Source organism: Phragmites australis, chromosome 19 (assembly GCF_958298935.1).
Source record: "Phragmites australis chromosome 19, lpPhrAust1.1, whole genome shotgun sequence".
In the NCBI taxonomy this organism is placed as follows: Eukaryota; Viridiplantae; Streptophyta; class Magnoliopsida; order Poales; family Poaceae; genus Phragmites; species Phragmites australis.
This window is the reverse complement of record NC_084939.1, coordinates 20,545,327-20,564,371: the sequence shown is the minus strand read 5'-3', so window position 1 is coordinate 20,564,371 and position 19,045 is coordinate 20,545,327.

Below are 19,045 nucleotides of genomic sequence, written 5' to 3'. Positions count from 1 at the left end.
TTTACGATAATTATATTTAATACTAATTTTGGAAGGATATATGTGCAGCCGGCTCCTACAACATGACGCGCCACTGCCCGTTAGAAAGGACCCCAGCACGTGCACGATCCGATTCTTTTTGTTTTTTTTAAGAGAAAAACTTCGGTTTATATTGAAAGCTAAATCGAGTTCAGAATCAGATTAGAAGGAAGCAAAATAAACAACAGGCTGGGGCACCAGCACAGCAGAAGAATACAGGCCCAAACAAAGACCAAAACCAGAACAGCAGCTCAAAGGGCCAAGGGGCGCCAAACGATCCTAAAACACAAGAAAGAGTAGGACTCAGAGATCATATACATCAGATTGCAAGCTCTCAGACGGAATGAAGTGGCCCAGCAAGTCTCTAGCCCTCGCAGTGCCGTCATCCACCTTGATTAGAAGGATGAGAGGAAGGAGAGGAAGGCAACTTGGCCTGCTCCCCGGGGACTCGGGGATAGCGGAGGGTTGCTGCTGGTCCGAGGAGGGGTCTTCAGTTCTGTACGAACGATATAGCAATGTATAAGATTGCATCGCGTAGAGAGATCAGATTCTTTTTCGTCCGTGGCATTGAACACGTCGCGTAGAGAGATAGGGAAAATATGTGCATGCGACTAGTGACCGTGAGCCGATGGACAGTATTGTCAACGGCGCTGCTGATGGACAGATGTGCAAATTTTACAGTAGTATCTGAATGTGCAATAGCAACGTAGAAGTAACATTGCTAGCTAGCTAGCATTGATTATTGGAGCATCTGAATATGCACTAGAAACCAATAGAGGATTACGACGACGATCTTGCTTGAAAGGGCTCCTGCTAGTGCTCACTGTATGCAGTAGTGAGGGCAGCGCATGCCTATGTAGAGGAGCGCAGGTGTATACCGAGATGTTATATTGGTAGTGTAGATGTATGTTAGCATTTTAAAATTTGGACTTCAATTCTGACCAGAATCACTTAAATTAACATAGAAATGCATGTGCGTCCTTGCATTTATTTACTGCATGCCCATATTCGAGGATAGAGATGCTCCTTTTATGGTTCATCTCACCTCACGTGCCATATGTACCTAATTCTGGACTAGTTTACCATAAATTAATCCACACTTTCCAATTATGAGGCGCATGAAAACTAGCTCAATCTCTTAGGCAACAGCCATTTCAGAGGGATTAGCGGTGGAGGTAAGTGGCTGCAATTTTAGAGGCCACCGGTGTGCTTCATGGGCTTAAAGGAATGCCTGGAGAAGCAGGCTACCCCGGTTGGGGCAGTGAGGGTGGCGGGTATGGATTCAGTGGTGCGAACACTGCTGGAGACGTAAAGTCGGATGCTAGAGGGCTAGGAGAGCACTGTGGGAGTGGTTGCGCGAGCATGAGGAAGAAGATAACACGAGAGTCGTCTGATCGCAAATCAATGGTTGAGCTTCAGAGCCTGAGGGAACACTCATTTTCAGTCGCCTGAATGATAGCAACAGCCAAATTAATCTCATGTGGAATGATCCCGGTGGCATCTCTATATGCATGTCACTGTTGATTGGTCGTTAGGCTAATCAACTAATGTTTGTCAGGTTAGGCTACTTTCAATGTCTTATTTCTTAGGTGATATCTAAGATTAGAGACTAAGAAATTGATGTTACGAAATATTAACTTTCAATGCATACATTTGCGTTGCTGGTTTTTTCAAGTTTTCCAAGATAATTAATTGTTTCATAAGTGATGTTTTACATTTAGGGTTGTTCAAAATGCTAGCTTCTTTCATAAGAAACAAGCTCATTCTATCTCTCGTTAAATTGCTTGTCATGTCAGTTTTTTAACCTAATTGGATAACTAATTAATGCCTAAAAATCAGCTAGGGGACACAACAGATGCCTTAAAGCCCTGGTCGAGCTCTCAATTGATCCTGTCGAGAGTCTTCTGAGTTTTTTTTTTCGGCTCAAAAAAGGTACAGGTGCTAACACCTGTATTTTTTTGGGATGTGTCTCCTCGTTAGCTTGAAAAGTAGAGGTCGAATGTCGAATCAGACTCCGTATGCAAAGTTATGATTGTTTTTACTGAACATTGGACAAATTGGACATAAACATTTTCATATGGAGTCGGATAGAGACAAAATTTATATAAACATTGTAGAACTCGATGAGATGTATAACTTTATAGTTGATAACTTTTTCATTTAAAGTCGTATCGATGACCAAATAATCATCCAAACATTTAATCCAGAAAGGTCAAAACAACAAATTTCAACATATTCATCAGGTAAGACTATGAGGTGAATCATTTGAGAGTGAGAACACACAGATGGTCCCACTAAAAGAACGTCTATCTATTCAGAGCTACTAGATACTAACAGGTTTTTATATAGCGCCGTCTGTGTTGTTCAACAACACACAGATGGTGTTTCAGGAAAACCGTCTGTGTCTAAGAACCGTTAACACATAGACGGCCTTTTAGTAAAACCCTTCGTGTGTTCTCACTCTCCTAGATAGCTGGAAATATCACATATATATTTTTCCTATCAACTGTCTATATGTAATTTATCAATGATGACTTTTAAATAATCGTATGTGACGTTGTGTTTGCTATTACTGTTTTTTAAGCAGTGAATGTTTCAAATAGTGTTTAGTAATGGATAGGATGTGGTACCGGAAGGACAAATAGTTAATATGTGTCCTTTATGTAAACTCCGGTATGCTGAAGAAACTCGTGTGGTGTCTTCCTTTTGTAGAGGAATCTGTTGTTCTCGCTGTTGCATTTGTTCGCAATCGTGATACTAGCACACCTCCTTTATCCATAGCTATTTTTTATTTTTTTGAATTCATACTGATATCTTTTTATATCCATTCACAACACCTTCTGTCCGACAATGAATTTGATTTTCCTCAAGGGGTTTTAGGATTCATGATCTAGATACAAAGAATGTTGTCTTACTCAGCAAATGACTGTCTAAGTTGCTCACGACTGATTTTATGTGGCAACAACTGATACATAATAAGTTCTTTGAATGCCGTCTTGCCCGTGCCGTGTGGTCTATCAGATAAGTGGCTTCAAGACTCCACTGACGGGAAGAGTCACTATGTGAAAAACGTTTTGTCTTCTAACAAGAGTAATCATCACTACGTGAAAAATGGACAAATGAGACACATATAAGTGACGAGTCATTACACGACCTGTCACTTATGTTGTCTCATGTCGGGACCGGGTATTTACCTGTCACAGATAACAGATAATAGGTGATGGGTCATAATATTATCCGTCACCTATAACATGAGTGACGGGTAATAACTAAACCCGTCACCAATGATGAAGTCACAACTCTGGGAGAAGCTCTTCGTCAAAGCATCTAGTAATCATCTGAGTCTGGATGAGCTCTAAGTGCATTGCCGCCGTGCCCCTCACTTTCAGAGAAGGCAGTGATCCTCCTCCATAGAAGCCGGCTTTACTGCCTTCTCTTCCGCATCTGGCAGCCTCGCTTCCAAAACCAATTCCATCGCCCCCAAAGAGCCCAAAGAAAAAAGAATGGGAGCTAAAAAGGAAGTCTCTAAGAAGAACTTGCCGAAGATGTCGAAAGCCTAATTAGATCTTGGTACATACCTAAATATCATGAAGAAATTTTCTAATTCATTAAAAATCAAAATAAATACTCTCATATCTTAAGTTTTCATATAGGAGCATGCTAATTAATTAAAATATAAAAATATAATTGGAGGTTGCAACATACCTAAATATCATGGCTAATTTTTCTAATTCATTATAAATCAAAAATAAATAAGCTCATACATAAAGTTTCTATATAGGACCTTGCAATATTAATTAAAAAATAAATATGCTCAAACCTATAGCTAATGTAAATCAATAATAAAGATACTTTCCATCATAAGCTACTAATTGAAGCTTCTGTATAATAAATGAGATATAATTGCATCTAAATTGTCTTAAAACATTATGGCCATAAGTGCATCTCCATCTTTTCAAAATCTAGAGCAATTTAGCAAATAAAATTCAACTAGAAATGGATTGGAGATGAAGTTACATACCTTGGAACACCTAGGGCACGAGGATTCCTCAAAATTTTGAAGCCACTAAAAACTTGGTGACCAAAAATGGCCGTCACCGAGCAAACAGAGCTCCTCTCTATTGTGTGCTCGGGCTCGGAGAAGGAGAGAGCGACTTTTATATAGTCGAGACATCACTGCCAGCTCATATAACAAGCCGGCAGTGATGCCTTGCTGTCACTGCTGGTCGGTGAACGAAACCGGCAATGAAGATGGAGTAGGGCATCACTTCTGGCAGAAGCCAACAGGTGGCAATGATACCCTTATCATTGCCGGTTCGTAAGCCACGATAACTGTATTTTTCCCACGCAGCTTATGAACTGACAGTGATTCCCCATCACTGCCGGCCCATTAGAAATCGACAGTGATGGGCCGGTATATATAGTGGTTTATGTAGTAGTGTCATCTCAACCCACGTACCATGCATACCTAATTCTCGACCAGTTTACCGTAAATTAATCCACACTTCCTAATTATGAGGTACATGAAAACTAGCTAAATCTCTGAGGCAACGGCGATTTCAGAGGGGTTAGCGGTGGAGGTAAGCGGCCGCAATTTCAAAGGTTATCGGTGTGCATCCTAGGCTTAAAGGGATGCCTGGGGAAGTAGGCCAGCCTGGTTAGGGCGGCGGGGTGACAAGCACAGATCCGTCAGCTGGAACACTGTTGGATACGGTCGGATGCTGGAGGGCCGGGGGATCACTATGGGAGTGGGAGCGGTTGAGCGAGAGTGAGGAAGAAGATAAGACGAGAGTCGCCTAATTGCAAATCGATGGTTGAGCTTCGTCGCCTGAGGGAACACCCATTTTCAGTCGCCTGAATGATAGTAGCAGTCAAATTAATCTCTTATTGGGTGATCGTGGTCGCATCTCTATATGCACATCGTTGTTGATTGGTCGTTAGGCTAATCAACTAACATTTGTCACGTTAGCCCACTCTCAATGTCTTATTTATTAGGTGATATCTAAGGTGAGAGAGAGTAAGAAATTGCTATTAATGAACAAGTTTTCAATGCATGCATGTGCATTGCTAGTTTTTTCGGGTTTTCTAAGACAATTAATTGTCTTATAGATGATGTCTTCTATCTAGTATTGTTCAAATGCTAGCTTCTTTCATAAGAAACAACCTCCTTCTATCTCCTTTTTAAATTACTTGCCACAACAATTTTTTACCTTATTGGATAACTAATTAATGCCTAAAATCAGCCATGCAGGAACACAAGAGATGCCTTAAAGCCCTGGCCGCGCTCTCGATTGATCCTGTCGAGAGACTTTTGAGTTTTTTTGTTCAAGAAAGATACACGTGTTAACACCTGTAGCTTTTTCGGATGCACCTTCTCGTTAGTTTCGAAAGTAGAGGTCAAACGTCAATCAAAATTGGACTCCGTATAAAAAAGTTATTGCCGTTTTACTTAATATTGCACAGATTGTGACACCAACTTTTTCATATGGAGTCGAATGTGGACAAACTTTATATGAACATTGTAGAATTTGATGAGATATACAACTTTGTAGTGGATAATCTTTTCAATTAAAGCCATATAGATGGCCAAATAATTATCCAAACATTTAAATAGGAAAAGTCAAAAGAATAAATTTCAACATATTCATTAGATTAGACTACGAGATAAATTATATAAGAGCAAGAACACATAGGCGATTTACCTAAAAGGCCTTCTGTGTGTAGACAGTTACTAGACAGAGACATTTTTTCATACAGAGTCATCTGTGTCATTCAACAACACACAAATAGTTCTTTAAAAAAAACTATCATTGTCTAAAAACTATCAGCACACAGACAGCCATTTAATAAAACCGACTGAGTTTTCACTCTCTTAGACAGTTAGCAATACCGCGTATACATTTGCCTATCAACTGTGATGTTATGTCTGTTATTACTGTTTTTATAGTAGTGATCACTGCATGTATGGGCGCGGCTTGCCATGCATGAATGGGCTACCTACCTATTGCCCAATCAACTTGTCTCTGTGAAGATCACAGATCTGATCCTGGGGCAGCTGCTGACAAAACGATGCGTGTTTCATGCAGCACGATCGTATCGCTGCAGGCTGCAGCTGCTTGTCCTGAATATAAAAACTGCCCGCGTGCAGCACGATGCGTGTACGTACGTCAGAAAGTACCACTGCACGTCCATGATCCGATTCTTTTTCGTCCGTGGCATTGAACACGTCGCGTAGAGAGGTAGGGAAAAGGCAGCACCATATGTGCATGCGACCACTGACCGCGCGCCGATGGACAGTATTTCCAACGGCACTGCTGATAGACAGATGTGTAAATTTTACAGCAGTATCTGAATGTGCAATAGCAACGTATAAATAACATTGCTAGCTAGCACTGATTAACTCTGCTGAATTGATCCAAGCTAAGTGAGGTGTTCGGTGTCCACAGATTAAAGAGGTCTTATGGAGTTAAAGATAATCTTAGTTGTACAGGTAGAGAGCAAACAGAGTATAGGAAGATGGATAAAGATGATGTGTTGACAAAGTCAAGCAAAACAGATGCAGGTGCAAGTGACAAGGTGGCCCGAGAGATTAGGAGTGGGAGAGACTTGCCGGCGGTCAAGATCGCAAGACGGATTATACGAGTAGATATCGGAGTGCTTGCTTAAGGTGTAAGCAAATAACAGTAAGTCACACTTTGAGAATCGTGCAAGAGGTTTCACGATTTGGCCTCAAAAGCATGGGAAGTCTTGAGGTGCATGTGGTATCATCGCGAAGCTTGAGTTGAGGAAAAGCTAAATCGTGAAGGCTCATTGGCTGTTCGATTGATGGAAAAGAAATTGTACCAAAATGCTCCAAAGATAGTTAGGAGTGTATTGGAAGAGAATGATATTTTAGGAACAAGGTTGCTTAAGGGTTATGCAAGCTTCCGAAGTCTATAAATAGAGGAGTAGGGTTGTAGGAGAGGGGTAAGATAGATATTTGAGTTGTGTGTGATTGAATTTTAGAAGAAAGGAAGAGGTAAGGTTATCCTTTGTAATAGGTGAGAGCTTTTTAAGAGAAAAAACACTTTATAATCTACTAAAGTCAGGGCGTTCCTCTCTGCAAGCTATGACATTTATGTTTACTCTTATGTTTGTGTTAATCTCCTTCTAATTTTTCTCCTTTGGTTCTTTTGCTTGGTTGCATTTTTTTGGGTTTTTGGTGTAATTTTCGTTTTTGTTGATGAGCTGCAATTTTTAATCACGTCAAAGTAATTCTTCTTATTGCTAAAGACATAAAATTTACATTCAATATTGATCTTGAATTCTCTTACCTCTAGATTAGCAACTTGAAGTATTTTTCACTAAATGACTATCATCTTTGGATCGAAGTGTTTTGAGTTGCAAGAGTTTTAGCTATGACTCATTGCCTTTTGTCTCTCTTATTTTTTATGACTTCCGCTTGTTGTTTTGAGATGTGTTGAGTGAAAAAATAGGAAAAGATCATCCAAGAATTTGGTGAGATACCTATTCACTCCCTCTAGTCATCGTTCTCGGTGCTATAGAAACACATTGATATGAGAAGAGTACACGTGGAATTAATAATATTATGACGGGAGTTGCAAAATTTCACAAGAAAAAATAGTTGTATCACCATAAAAATATACAATTAAGTGCACAAAGAATTTAACATAACATATAATTGAGTGGATGAACTTTAAACGTGCCATGTCCACCTTGATGTCCAGGCCCTGTTGACTCCTTTGCGTGTTCTCTTGTGGTTCTGTGCGCCCAAAGCTCAAGAGTTTGGACACAATTTTCTTTCATCCTTTGCACCGGGAGCATTGTATCATCAAATACCTTTCTATTTCTCGCCAATCATATGTTCCACACCACCGCGATGAAGATGGTGGTCCATTCCGGTTTAGCATGCCCAGTGTGAGGTACACATTGTGGATGTCTCCCGAAGGTATAACATTGAAACCCAGTTGTTGCCAAACATTAGAGGCGTGCGTACACTCAAACAGCACATGAACAATCGTTTCACTGACTATTACTGTCCGTTACCCACTGCTAACTCTAAAACCGATAGTGATGATCATTTTAGAGCCGACAGTGGTAGAATTTTCTGTAGTAGTGTAACACGAAGAGGATATGTTCACTCGAAGGGAGAGAATCACTACCATATAAACATCTATTACAGACTGTTTTTAATGCATATCACATATCAAGAACAAGAACAAAGTTATCTGTCACTACTATAAAAATAGGTTTATATGCCGGTCCATCACTGCCGGTTTCTTATGAGCCGACAGTGATGAAATATTACTGCCGGTTTGTATCATGGACTGGCACTAAAAGACCATTCTAAAAGAACCGACAGTGAAAATTCACTATCATTGCTAGCTCTAGCCATGAGCTGGCAGTAATAATATCACTGTCGGCTCGTGCATCACTGTCGGGTGGTGGTTAGAGCTGGCAGCGATAGTGGATGACAGTTTATTTTAAAAAATTCATAACTTTTTCATGCGAAGTCGGATGGGGACAAACTTTACATCAAAACTATAGCTCTCAACGAGATCTATAACTTTGTAGTTGAAAACTTTTTAATTTGATATCATTTATATATCCAAATAATTATTTGAGGTTTCAAATAGAAGATATCGAAAGAATTGCATATGCTAATAGTATCACTAGTACTTCCGTGGTCGGATAGTAAGGACATATTGCGCGAGCTGAGAGGTTCTGAGTTCAAGTGCCACGAACAGCACGCGCGTGTATTTCGCGTGAAAAATCGCGTGACTTGTGACTTTTGACTTGCAACAGCGCGGGCATGGGGGTTCCTCGGGTGCAAAAATATATATTTTTTTAATTTTTTCAGCCCAAAAAGATCAATTTAGCGCCCTTCAATCGACAATGATAGTCGACTATCACTACTAGCTAAAGCCTTCAGCCGGTAGTGATAACCCGTTCACTGCTGGTCCCCAAAACGGCAGTGATAGTCCCCGACTATCACTGCCCGTTGCACACTGTTGGCTCTAAAGCCGAAAGTGAAACCCTTTTATGGGCCGGCAGTGAAGGGGTTTTTTTTAGTAGTGTGTGCGAAACACTACAGCAGAACACCTTATCAGTAGCGGTTCAAAATCACTATTAGTGGCGGGTTTTGAACCGACATTGATTATTCGGTACTGATAGTCAGCGATTATTCGGCACTAATAGTCTGTGGCAGGTTTTGAACCGCCATTGATTATTCGACACTGAAAGTCAGTGACTATTAGTGCCGAATCTGGAACCATCAGTGAAAACCCTATCAGACCGATACTGATAACCGACACTGATAGTCGATCCCCGATCCAATGTTTTTGGGTAAAAGAGCAAAAAAGAAGTTACGACAAGAGACACCGGACCAGTCATTGCTCATCCAACTAAACCCAACCCATTCGCAAGTCAAACGATTTTTGCTCGCATGCGGCAACCAGGACTTGAACTCTTGACCCCGCGGTAGGTGCATGCACAACCCCTCTAACCATCTCAGCTCTTGTCCATTCTTGAGTATAATATCAAAATCAATCCTTTTGACATCTTCTGATCAATTATTCGAATGGCTATTTGGACATCTAAATGATCTTAAATGAAAAAGTTATCAACTACAAAATTATACATCTCATCAAGTACTACAATGTTAATATAAAGTTTATCTCAATCTAACTCCGTACAAAGAGTTTGTGTCCAATTTATACAGTGTTAAGTAATACAGCCATAACTTTTACATACAGAGTTTGATTTTGATATTTGACCTCTACTTTCAAAGCTAATGATGAGACGTATCTGAAAAAATGCATATCTATAGACCTGTACCTTCCTTGACCATCAAATAAGGCTCAAAAAACTTTCGACAGGATCTCTAAAGTTTTTGCGCGAAAACTGACAAGTAATTTTTGCAGACATAGTGCTACATTTGAATGTCAGTCTTAGACGTTTAATCAATCCGAGTTGCCAAACTCATGATAAAAATATTTAAAATTGCAGTGTTCAACCTTTTGGTCTTCTATGTAGCTTTTCAATGATTTGTACTAGTTTTACATTAGATCTAAGTCAAAAGTTTTTGTCAAGTATGTGGCTCCCATTGTACCAGTTTTAGATATTTATTTGTGCATCTATATGCCTTTAAATGAAAGAGTGATCAACTACAAAGTTGTAGATCTCGTCGAGACTTACAATTTTCATATAAAGTTTTTCACATTGGACTTCGTATGAAAAAATGATAAATTTTTTAAGATAAGTTGTCCATCGACCATGATGGTGAGGTCAAACTTTGTTATGATTATTTGGATATTTAAATGGCCTCAAATTAATAAGTTTTCAACTATAAAGTTGTAGATCTCGTCTAGAGCTATATTTTTATATAAAGTTTTTTCACATCTAACTTTGTATGAAAAGTAATGACCTTTTAAAATAAGTTGTGATAGTAGAAAACATCAATGACGGTTCGTGGCTAGAACTGACACTGATACTGACTATGAGTGACGATTCATGGTTAGAATTGACACTGATATATCAGTATCAGTTCGTGGTTGGAACGGCATTGATAGTGACTATCAGTGTCGGTTCTTAGCTACTCAGTCGTGATTTGCTCGAGAGTTTAAGAATCGATATTGATATATCTTCAGTAGCAGTTACTGTTAAACCAATACTGATGTGATGCTACTTTTGACATATTCTATAGTAGTGAAAGTATCTGTGTGTTCGAGATATGTCTCTAATATGATATATCACAGAAGGTTTTTAATAAGAATCGTTTATGATATTATTTTTAGAAAAAAAATATTTACAATGTAGAAAAAGAAAATTATTTTTGCACCCGGGCCACCTGCGGGGTCGCACGTCGCAATAAGTCACGTGGTTTTTCGTGTGAAATACGCACATGTGGTTTGTAGACATCGAACCTATGATCTCATGCATCGCGCGTGTGGTTTTTCAGAAAAACCATATGTGTAGGAGCCGTCAACATATAAATAGTTAAAATTATAATATATATTTTTTTAACTACCTTTATATAATTTATCAGTTATAACTTTTAAATAACCATATATGATACTATGTTTGCTATTGCTGTTTCGGTGGGCTGAACCCTGCACGGGGGCTTGCCATGCACGAATGAGGTACCTACCTACTGCCCATCAACTTGTCTCTGTGAAGATCACAGATCTGATCGTGGGGCAGCTGCTGACAACACGATGCGTGTTTCATGCAGCACGATCGTATCGCTGCAGGCTGCAGCTGCTTGTCCTGAATATAGAAACTGCCCGCGTGCAGCACGATGCGTGTACGTACGTGCTAGACCAAAGAACTTATAACACGTATATATCTTCAGTCCTCCAGACTAAGATAAAAAGTGACCGTATGGTTATTGTTCAAATATTTACTATGTATTTACTGTTTATTATAATTATATTTAATACTAATTTTGGAAGGATGTATGTGCAGCCGGCTCGTACAACATGACGCGCCACTGCCCGTTAGAAAGGACCCCGGCACGTGCACGATCCGATTCTTTTTCTTTTTTAAAGAAAAACTTCGGTTTATATTGAAAGCTAAATCGTGTTCAGAACTAGATTAGAAGGAAACAAAATAAACAACAGGCTGGGGCACCAGCACCGTAGAAGAATACAGGCGCAAACAAAGATCAAACCAGAACACCAGCTCCAAGGGCCAAGGAGCGCCACACGATCCTAAAACACAAGAAAGAGCAGGACTTAGAGATCATATACATCAGATTGTAAGCTCTCAGACGGAATGAAGCGGCCCAGCCAGTCTTTGGTCCTTACAGTGTCGTCATCCACCTTGATTATGTCCTCTCTTTTGAGGAGGGGTCTTCAATTCTGTACGAATGATATAGTAATGTGTAAGATTGCGTCACGTAGAGAGATCTCATTCTTTTTCGTCCGTGGCATTGAACACGTCGCGTAGAGAGATAGGGAAAATGTGTGCATGCGACTAGTGACCGTGAGCCGATGGACAGTATTGTCAGCGGCGCTGCTGATGGACAGATGTGCAAATTTTACAATAGTATCTGAATGTGCAATAGCAACGTAGAAGTAACATTGCTAGCTAGCTAGCATTGATTATTGGAGCATCTGAATATGCACTAGAAACCAGTAGAGGATTACGACGACGATCTTGCTTGAAAGGGCTCCTGCTAGTTCTCACTGTATCCAGTAGTGAGGGCAGCGCATGCGTATGTAGAGGAGCGCAGGTGTATACCAAGATGTTATATTGGTAGTGTAGATGTATGTTAGCATTTTAAAATTTGGACTTCAATTCTGACCAGAATCACTTAAATTAACATAGAAATGCATGTGCGTCCTTGCATTTATTTACTGCATGCCCATATTCGAGGATAGAGATGCTCCTTTTGTGGTTCATCTCACCCCACGTACCATATGTACCTAATTCTGGACCAGTTACCATAAATTAATCCACACTTTCTAATTATGAGGCGTATGAAAACTAGCTCAATCTCTTAGGCAACAGCTATTTCAGAGGGGTTAGCGGTGGAGGTAAGTGGCTGCAATTTTAGAGGCCACCGGTGTGCTTCATGGGCTTAAAGGAATGCCTGGAGAAGTAGGCTGGCCCGGTTGGTGCAGCGAGAGTGGCGGGCACGGATTCAGTGGTCGGAACACTGTTGGAGACGTAAAGTCAGATGATAGAGGGCCAGGAGACCACTATGGGAGCGGTTGCGCGAGCATGAGGAAGAAGATAAGACGAGAGTCGTCTGATTGCAAATCAATGGTTGAGCTTCATAGCCTGAGGGAACACTCATTTTCAGTCGCCTGAATGATAGCAACAGCCAAATTAATCTCATGTGGAATGATCCCGATGGCATCTCTGTATGCAGGTCACTGTTGATTGGTCATTAGGCTAATCAACTAATGTTTGTCAGGTTAGGCCACTTTCAATGTCTTATTTCTTAGGTGATATCTAAGATTAGAGAGTAAGAAATTGATGGTAAGAAATATTAACTTTCAATGCATACGTTTGCGTTGCTGGTTTTTTCAAGTTTTTCAAGATAATTAATTGTCTCATAGGTGATGTTTTACATTTAGGATTGTTCAAAATGCTAGCTTCTTTCATAAGAAACAAGCTCATTCTATCTCTTGTTAAATTGCTTGTCATGTCAGTTTTTTAACCTAATTGTATAACTAATTAATGCCTAAAAATCAGCTAGGGGACACAACAGATGCCTTAAAGCCCTGGTCGGGCTCTCAATTGATCCTGTCGAGAGTTTTCTGAGTTTTTTTTTGTTCAAAAAAGGTACAGGTGTTAACACCTGTATTCTTTTGGGATGTGTCTCCTCTTTAGCTTCAAAAGTAGAGGTCGAATGTCGAAAATGTCGAAATCGGACTCCGTATGCAAAGTTATGATTGTTCTTACTGAACATTGGACAGATTGGACATAAACTTTTTCATACGGAGTTGGATAGAGACAAAATTTATATGAACATTGTAGAACTCGATGAGATGTATAACTTTATAGTTGATAATTTTTTCATTTAAAGTCATATCGATGCCCAAATAATCATCCAAACATTTAAGCCAGAAGGGTCAAAACAACAAATTTCAACATATTCATCAGGTAAGACTATGAGGTGAATCATTTGAGAGCGAGAACACACAGATGGTCCCACTAAAAGAATGTCTATCTATTGACGGCTACTAGATACTGAAAGGTTTTTATATAGAGCCGTCTGTGTTGTTCAACAACACACAGACGGTTTTTTAAGGAAAACTGTCTTAAAAACCATCTGTGTCTAGGAGCCGTTAACACATAGACGGCCTTTTAGTAAAACCTTTCGTATGTTCTGACTCTCCTGGATAGCTGGAAATATCACATATATTTTGTTCCTATCAACTGTCTATATGTAATTTATCAGTGATGACTTTTAAATAATCATATGTGACGTTGTGTTTGCTATTATTGTTTTTTAAGCAGTGAATGTTTCAAATAGTGTTTAGTAATGGATAGGATGTGATACCAGAAGGACAAATAGTTAATATGTGTCCTTTATGTAAACTCCGGTATGCTGAAAAAACTCGTGTGGTGTCTTCCTTTTGTAGAGGAATCTGTTGTTCTCGCTGTTGCATTTGTTCGCAATCGTGGTACTAGCACACCTCCTTTATCGATAGCTATTGTTGATTTTTTTTGAATTCATACTGATATCTTTTTATATCCATTCACAACACCTTCTGTCCGACAATGAATTTGATTTTCCTCAAGGGGTTTCAGATTCATGATCTAGATACAAAGAATGTTGTCTTACTCAGCAAATGACTGTCTAAGTTGCTCACGACTGATTTTATGTTGCAACAACTGATACTTAATAAGTACTTGGGCTCTAAGCCCTTATTGCAAGTCCAGTGAAAAGCTGCGGACTCACACTTTTAGGTCAGCCTTATGAAGATGAAGTGAGATTTTCTCCATTTCGGAACCATCACAATCAAAGATGGCATCCAAATTGGTTTTTAGGAAGATCAATGGTTGAAAAATAGTTTAACTCTGCGAGAACAATATCCATGCCCTTATAACATAGTCATGAACAAATATGTTAGTATAGCAGATGTCCTTCGAACTTCCCTCTAAATGTTTCTTTCCAAAGGGACCTTATAGAGCCAAAATTAGTGGTGTGGAATGCATTACTTCCTCGAATCGCTAATATTGTGCTTACTAAGGAGCAAGATGAGTTCTACTAGAACTTAACTCCAAATGGGTAATTCTTGGTGAAGTCTCGTTATCTTGTATTAGTGCATAGTGATGTTCCTAATGTTAACAAACGCTTTTGGAAATTGAAGGTGCCACTCAAAGTAAAGATATTCCTTTGGTACTTACATCGACTGTAGTTATAACAAGGGATAATCTGGCTAAATGCCAACTGTAGTATGAACTGTTGCTTTTGTCACAAAGATGAGACAATTAAACACATGTTCTTTGAATGCCGTCTTGCTCGCGCCGTGTGGTCTATCAGATAAGTGGCTTCAAGACTCTTTCCACCGATGGGAAGAGTCACTACGTGAAAAACGTTTTGTTTTCTAACAAGAGTAATCATCACTATGTGAAAAACGGACAAATGAGACATATATAAGTGACGGGTCATTACACGACCTGTCACAGATAACAGATAATAGGTGACGGGTCATAATATTACCCGTCACCTATAACATGAGTGAGGGGTAATAACTAAACCCGTCACCAATGATGAAGTCACAACTCTGGGAGAAGCTCTTCGTCAAAGCATCCAATGATCATCTGAATCTGGATGAGCTCTAAGTGCACCGCCGCCGTGCCCCTCAGTTTCAGAGAAGGCAGTGATCCTCCTCCATAGAAGCTGGCTTTACTGCCTTCTCCTCTGCATCTGGCAGTCACGCTTCCAGAACCAATTCCATCGCCCCCAAAGAGCCCCAAGAAGAAGAAAAGGAGCTAAGAAGGAAGTCTCTAAGAAGAACTTGCCGAAGATGTCGAAAGCGTATTTAGATCTTTCTACATACCTAAATATCATGGAGAAATTTTCAAATTCATTAAAAATCAAAATAAATACGCTCATACCTAAAGTTTTCATATAGGAGCATGCTAATTAATTAAAATATAAAAATATAATTGAAGCTTGCAACATACCTAAATACCATGGCTATTTTTTCTAATTCATTATAAATAAAATATAAATAAGCTCATACATAAAGTTTCTATATAGGACCTTGCTATATTAATTAAAAAATAAATATGCTCAAACCTATAGCTAATGTAAATCAATAATAAGACACTTTCCACCATAAGCTACTAATTGAAGCTTCTGTATAATAAATGAGATATAATTGCATCTAAATTGTCTTAAAACATTATGGCCATAGGTGCATCTCCATCTTTTCAAAATCTAGAGCAATTTAGCAAATAAAATTCAACTAGAAATGGATTGAAGATGAAGTTACATACTTTGGAACACCTAGGCCATAAGGATTCCTCAAAATTTTGAAGCCACTAAGAACATGGTAACCAAAAATGGCCACCACCGAGCAAATAGAGCTCCTCTCTGTTGTGTGCTCGGGCTTGGGGAAGGAGAGGGCGACTTTTATATAGTCGAGACATCACTAACGGCTCATATAACAAGCCGGCAGTGATGCCTTGCTATCACTGTCGGTCGGTGGATTAAACCGACAGTGAAGATGGAGCAGGGCATCACTTCTGGCTCAAGCCAACAGCTGGCAATGATGCCCTTATCATTGCCGGTTCGTATGCCATGATAATTGTATTTTTCTCACGCGGCTTATGAACTAGCAGTGATTCTCCATCACTACCGGCTCATTAGGAATCGGCAGTGATGGGCCGGTATATATAGGGGTTTATATATTAGTGTCATCTCATCCCACGTACCATGCGTACCTAATTCTCAACCAGTTTACCGTAAATTAATCCACACTTCCTAATTATGAGCTACATGAAAACTAGCTAAATCTCTGAGGCGATGGCGATTTCAGAGGGGTTAGCGGTGGAGGTAAGCGGCCGCAATTTCAAAGGTTATCGGTCACCTGAATGATAGTAGCAGCCAACTTAATCTCTTATTGGATGCTCGTGGTCGCATCTCTATATGCACATCGTTGTTGATTGGTCGTTAGGCTAATCAACTAACGTTTGTCACGTTAGCCCACTCTCAATGTCTTATTTATTAGGTGATATCTAAGGTGAGAGAGAGTAAGAAATTGCTATTAATGAACAAGTTTTCAATGCATGCATATGCGTTGCTAGTTTCTTCGGGTTTTCTAAGATAATTAATTGTCTTATAGACGATGTCTTCTATCTAGTATTGTTCAAATGCTAGCTTCTTTCATAAGAAACAACCTCCTTCTATCTCCTTTTTAAATTACTTGCCACAACAATTTTTTACCTTATTGGATAACTAATTAATGCCTAAAAATCAGCCATGCGGGAACACAAGAGATGCCTTAAAGCCCTGGCCGCGCTCTCGATTGATCCTATCGAGAGACTTTTGAGTCTTTTTTGGGTCAAGAAAGATACATGTGTTAACACCTGTAGCTTTTTCAGATGCACCTTCTCGTTAGCTTCAAAAGTAGAGGTCAAACGTCAATCAAAATTGGACTCCGTATGCAAAAGTTATTGCCATTTTACTTAATATTGCACGGATTGTGACACCAACTTTTTCATATGGAGTCGAATGTGGACAAACTTTATATGAACATTGTAGAACTTGATGAGATGTACAACTTTGTAGTGGATAATCTTTTCATTTAAAGCCATATAGATGGCCAAATAATCATCCAAATATTTAAATAGGAAAAGTCAGAATAATAAATTTCAACATATTCATTAGATAAGACTATGAGATAAATCATATAAGAGCGAGAACACATAGACGATTTACCTAAAAAGCCTTCTGTGTATATACGGTTACTAGATAGAGACAGTTTTTCATACAGAGTCATCTGTATCATTCAACAACACACAAATAGTTCTTTAGAAAAAACTATCATTGTTTAAAAACTATCAGCACACAGACAGCCTTTTAATAAAACCGGCTGAGTTTTCACTCTGTTAGACAGTTAGGAATACCGCGTATACTTCGCCTATCGGGTGTGATGTTATGTCTGTTATTACTGTTTTTATAGTAGTGATCACTGCATGTATGGGCGCGGCTTGCCACGCATGAATGGGCTACCTACCTATTGCCTAATCAACTTGTCTCTGTGAAGATCACAGATCTGATCCTGGGGCAGCTGCTGACAAAACGATGCGTGTTTCATGCAGCACGATCGTATCGCTGCAGGCTGCAGCTGCTTGTCCTGAATATAAAGACTGCCCGCGTGCAGCACGATGCTAGACCAAAGAACTTAACACGTATATATGCATCTGGCTGCACTCTTCAGTCACGTCAGAAAGTACCACTGCACATCCATGATCCGATTCTTTTTCGTCCGTGACATTGAACACGTCGCGTGGAGAGGTAGGGAAAAGGCAGCACCATATGTGCATACGACCACTGACCGCGCGCCGATGGACAGTATTTCCAACGGCACTGCTGATAGACAGATGTGCAAATTTTACAGCAGTATCTGAATGTGCAATAGCAACGTATAAGTAACATTGCTAGCTAGCACTGATTAACTCTGCTGAATTGATCCAAGCTAAGTGAGGTGTTCGGTGTCGAAAGATTAAAGAGGTCTTATGGAGTCAAAGATGATCTTAGCTGTACAGGTGGATAGCAAGCAAAGTATAGGAAGATAGATAAAGATGATGTGTTGACAAAGTCAAGCAAAAGGGATGCAGTGCAATTGACAAGGTGGCCCGAAAGATAAGGAGCGGGAGAGACTTGCCGGCGGTCGAGATCGTAAGACGGATTACACGCGTCGACATCAGAGTGCTTGCTTAAGATGTAAGCAAATAACGGTGAGTCACGTTTTGAGAATCGTGCAAGGGGTTTCGCGATTTAGCCTCAAAAGCATGAGAAGTCTTGAGGTGCACGTGGTATCATAGCGAAGCTTGAGTTGAGGAAAAGCTAAATCGTGAAGGCTCATTGGCCGTTCGATTGATGGAAAAGAAATTGTACCAAAATGTCCCAAAGATAGTTAGGAGTGTATTGGAAGAGAATGATATTTTAGGAACAAGGTTGCTTATGGGTTATGCAAGCTTCCGAAGTCTATAAATAGAGGAGTAGGGTTCTAGGAAAGGGGTAAGATAGATATTTGAGTTGTGTGTGATTGAATTTTAGAAGAAAGGAAGCGGCAAGGTTATCCTTTGTAATAGGTGAGAGCTTTTTAAGAGAAAAAACACTTTATAATCTACCAAAGTCAGGGAGTTCCTCTCTCTATGAAATTTATGTTTACTCTTATATTTTTGTTAATCTCCTTCTAATTTTCCTCCTTTGGTTCTTTTGCTTGGTTGCATTTTTTTGGGTTTTTGGTGTAATTTTCGTTTTTGTTGATGAGCTGCAATTTTTAATCGCGTCGAAGTAATTCTTCTTATTGCTAAAGACATAAAATTTACA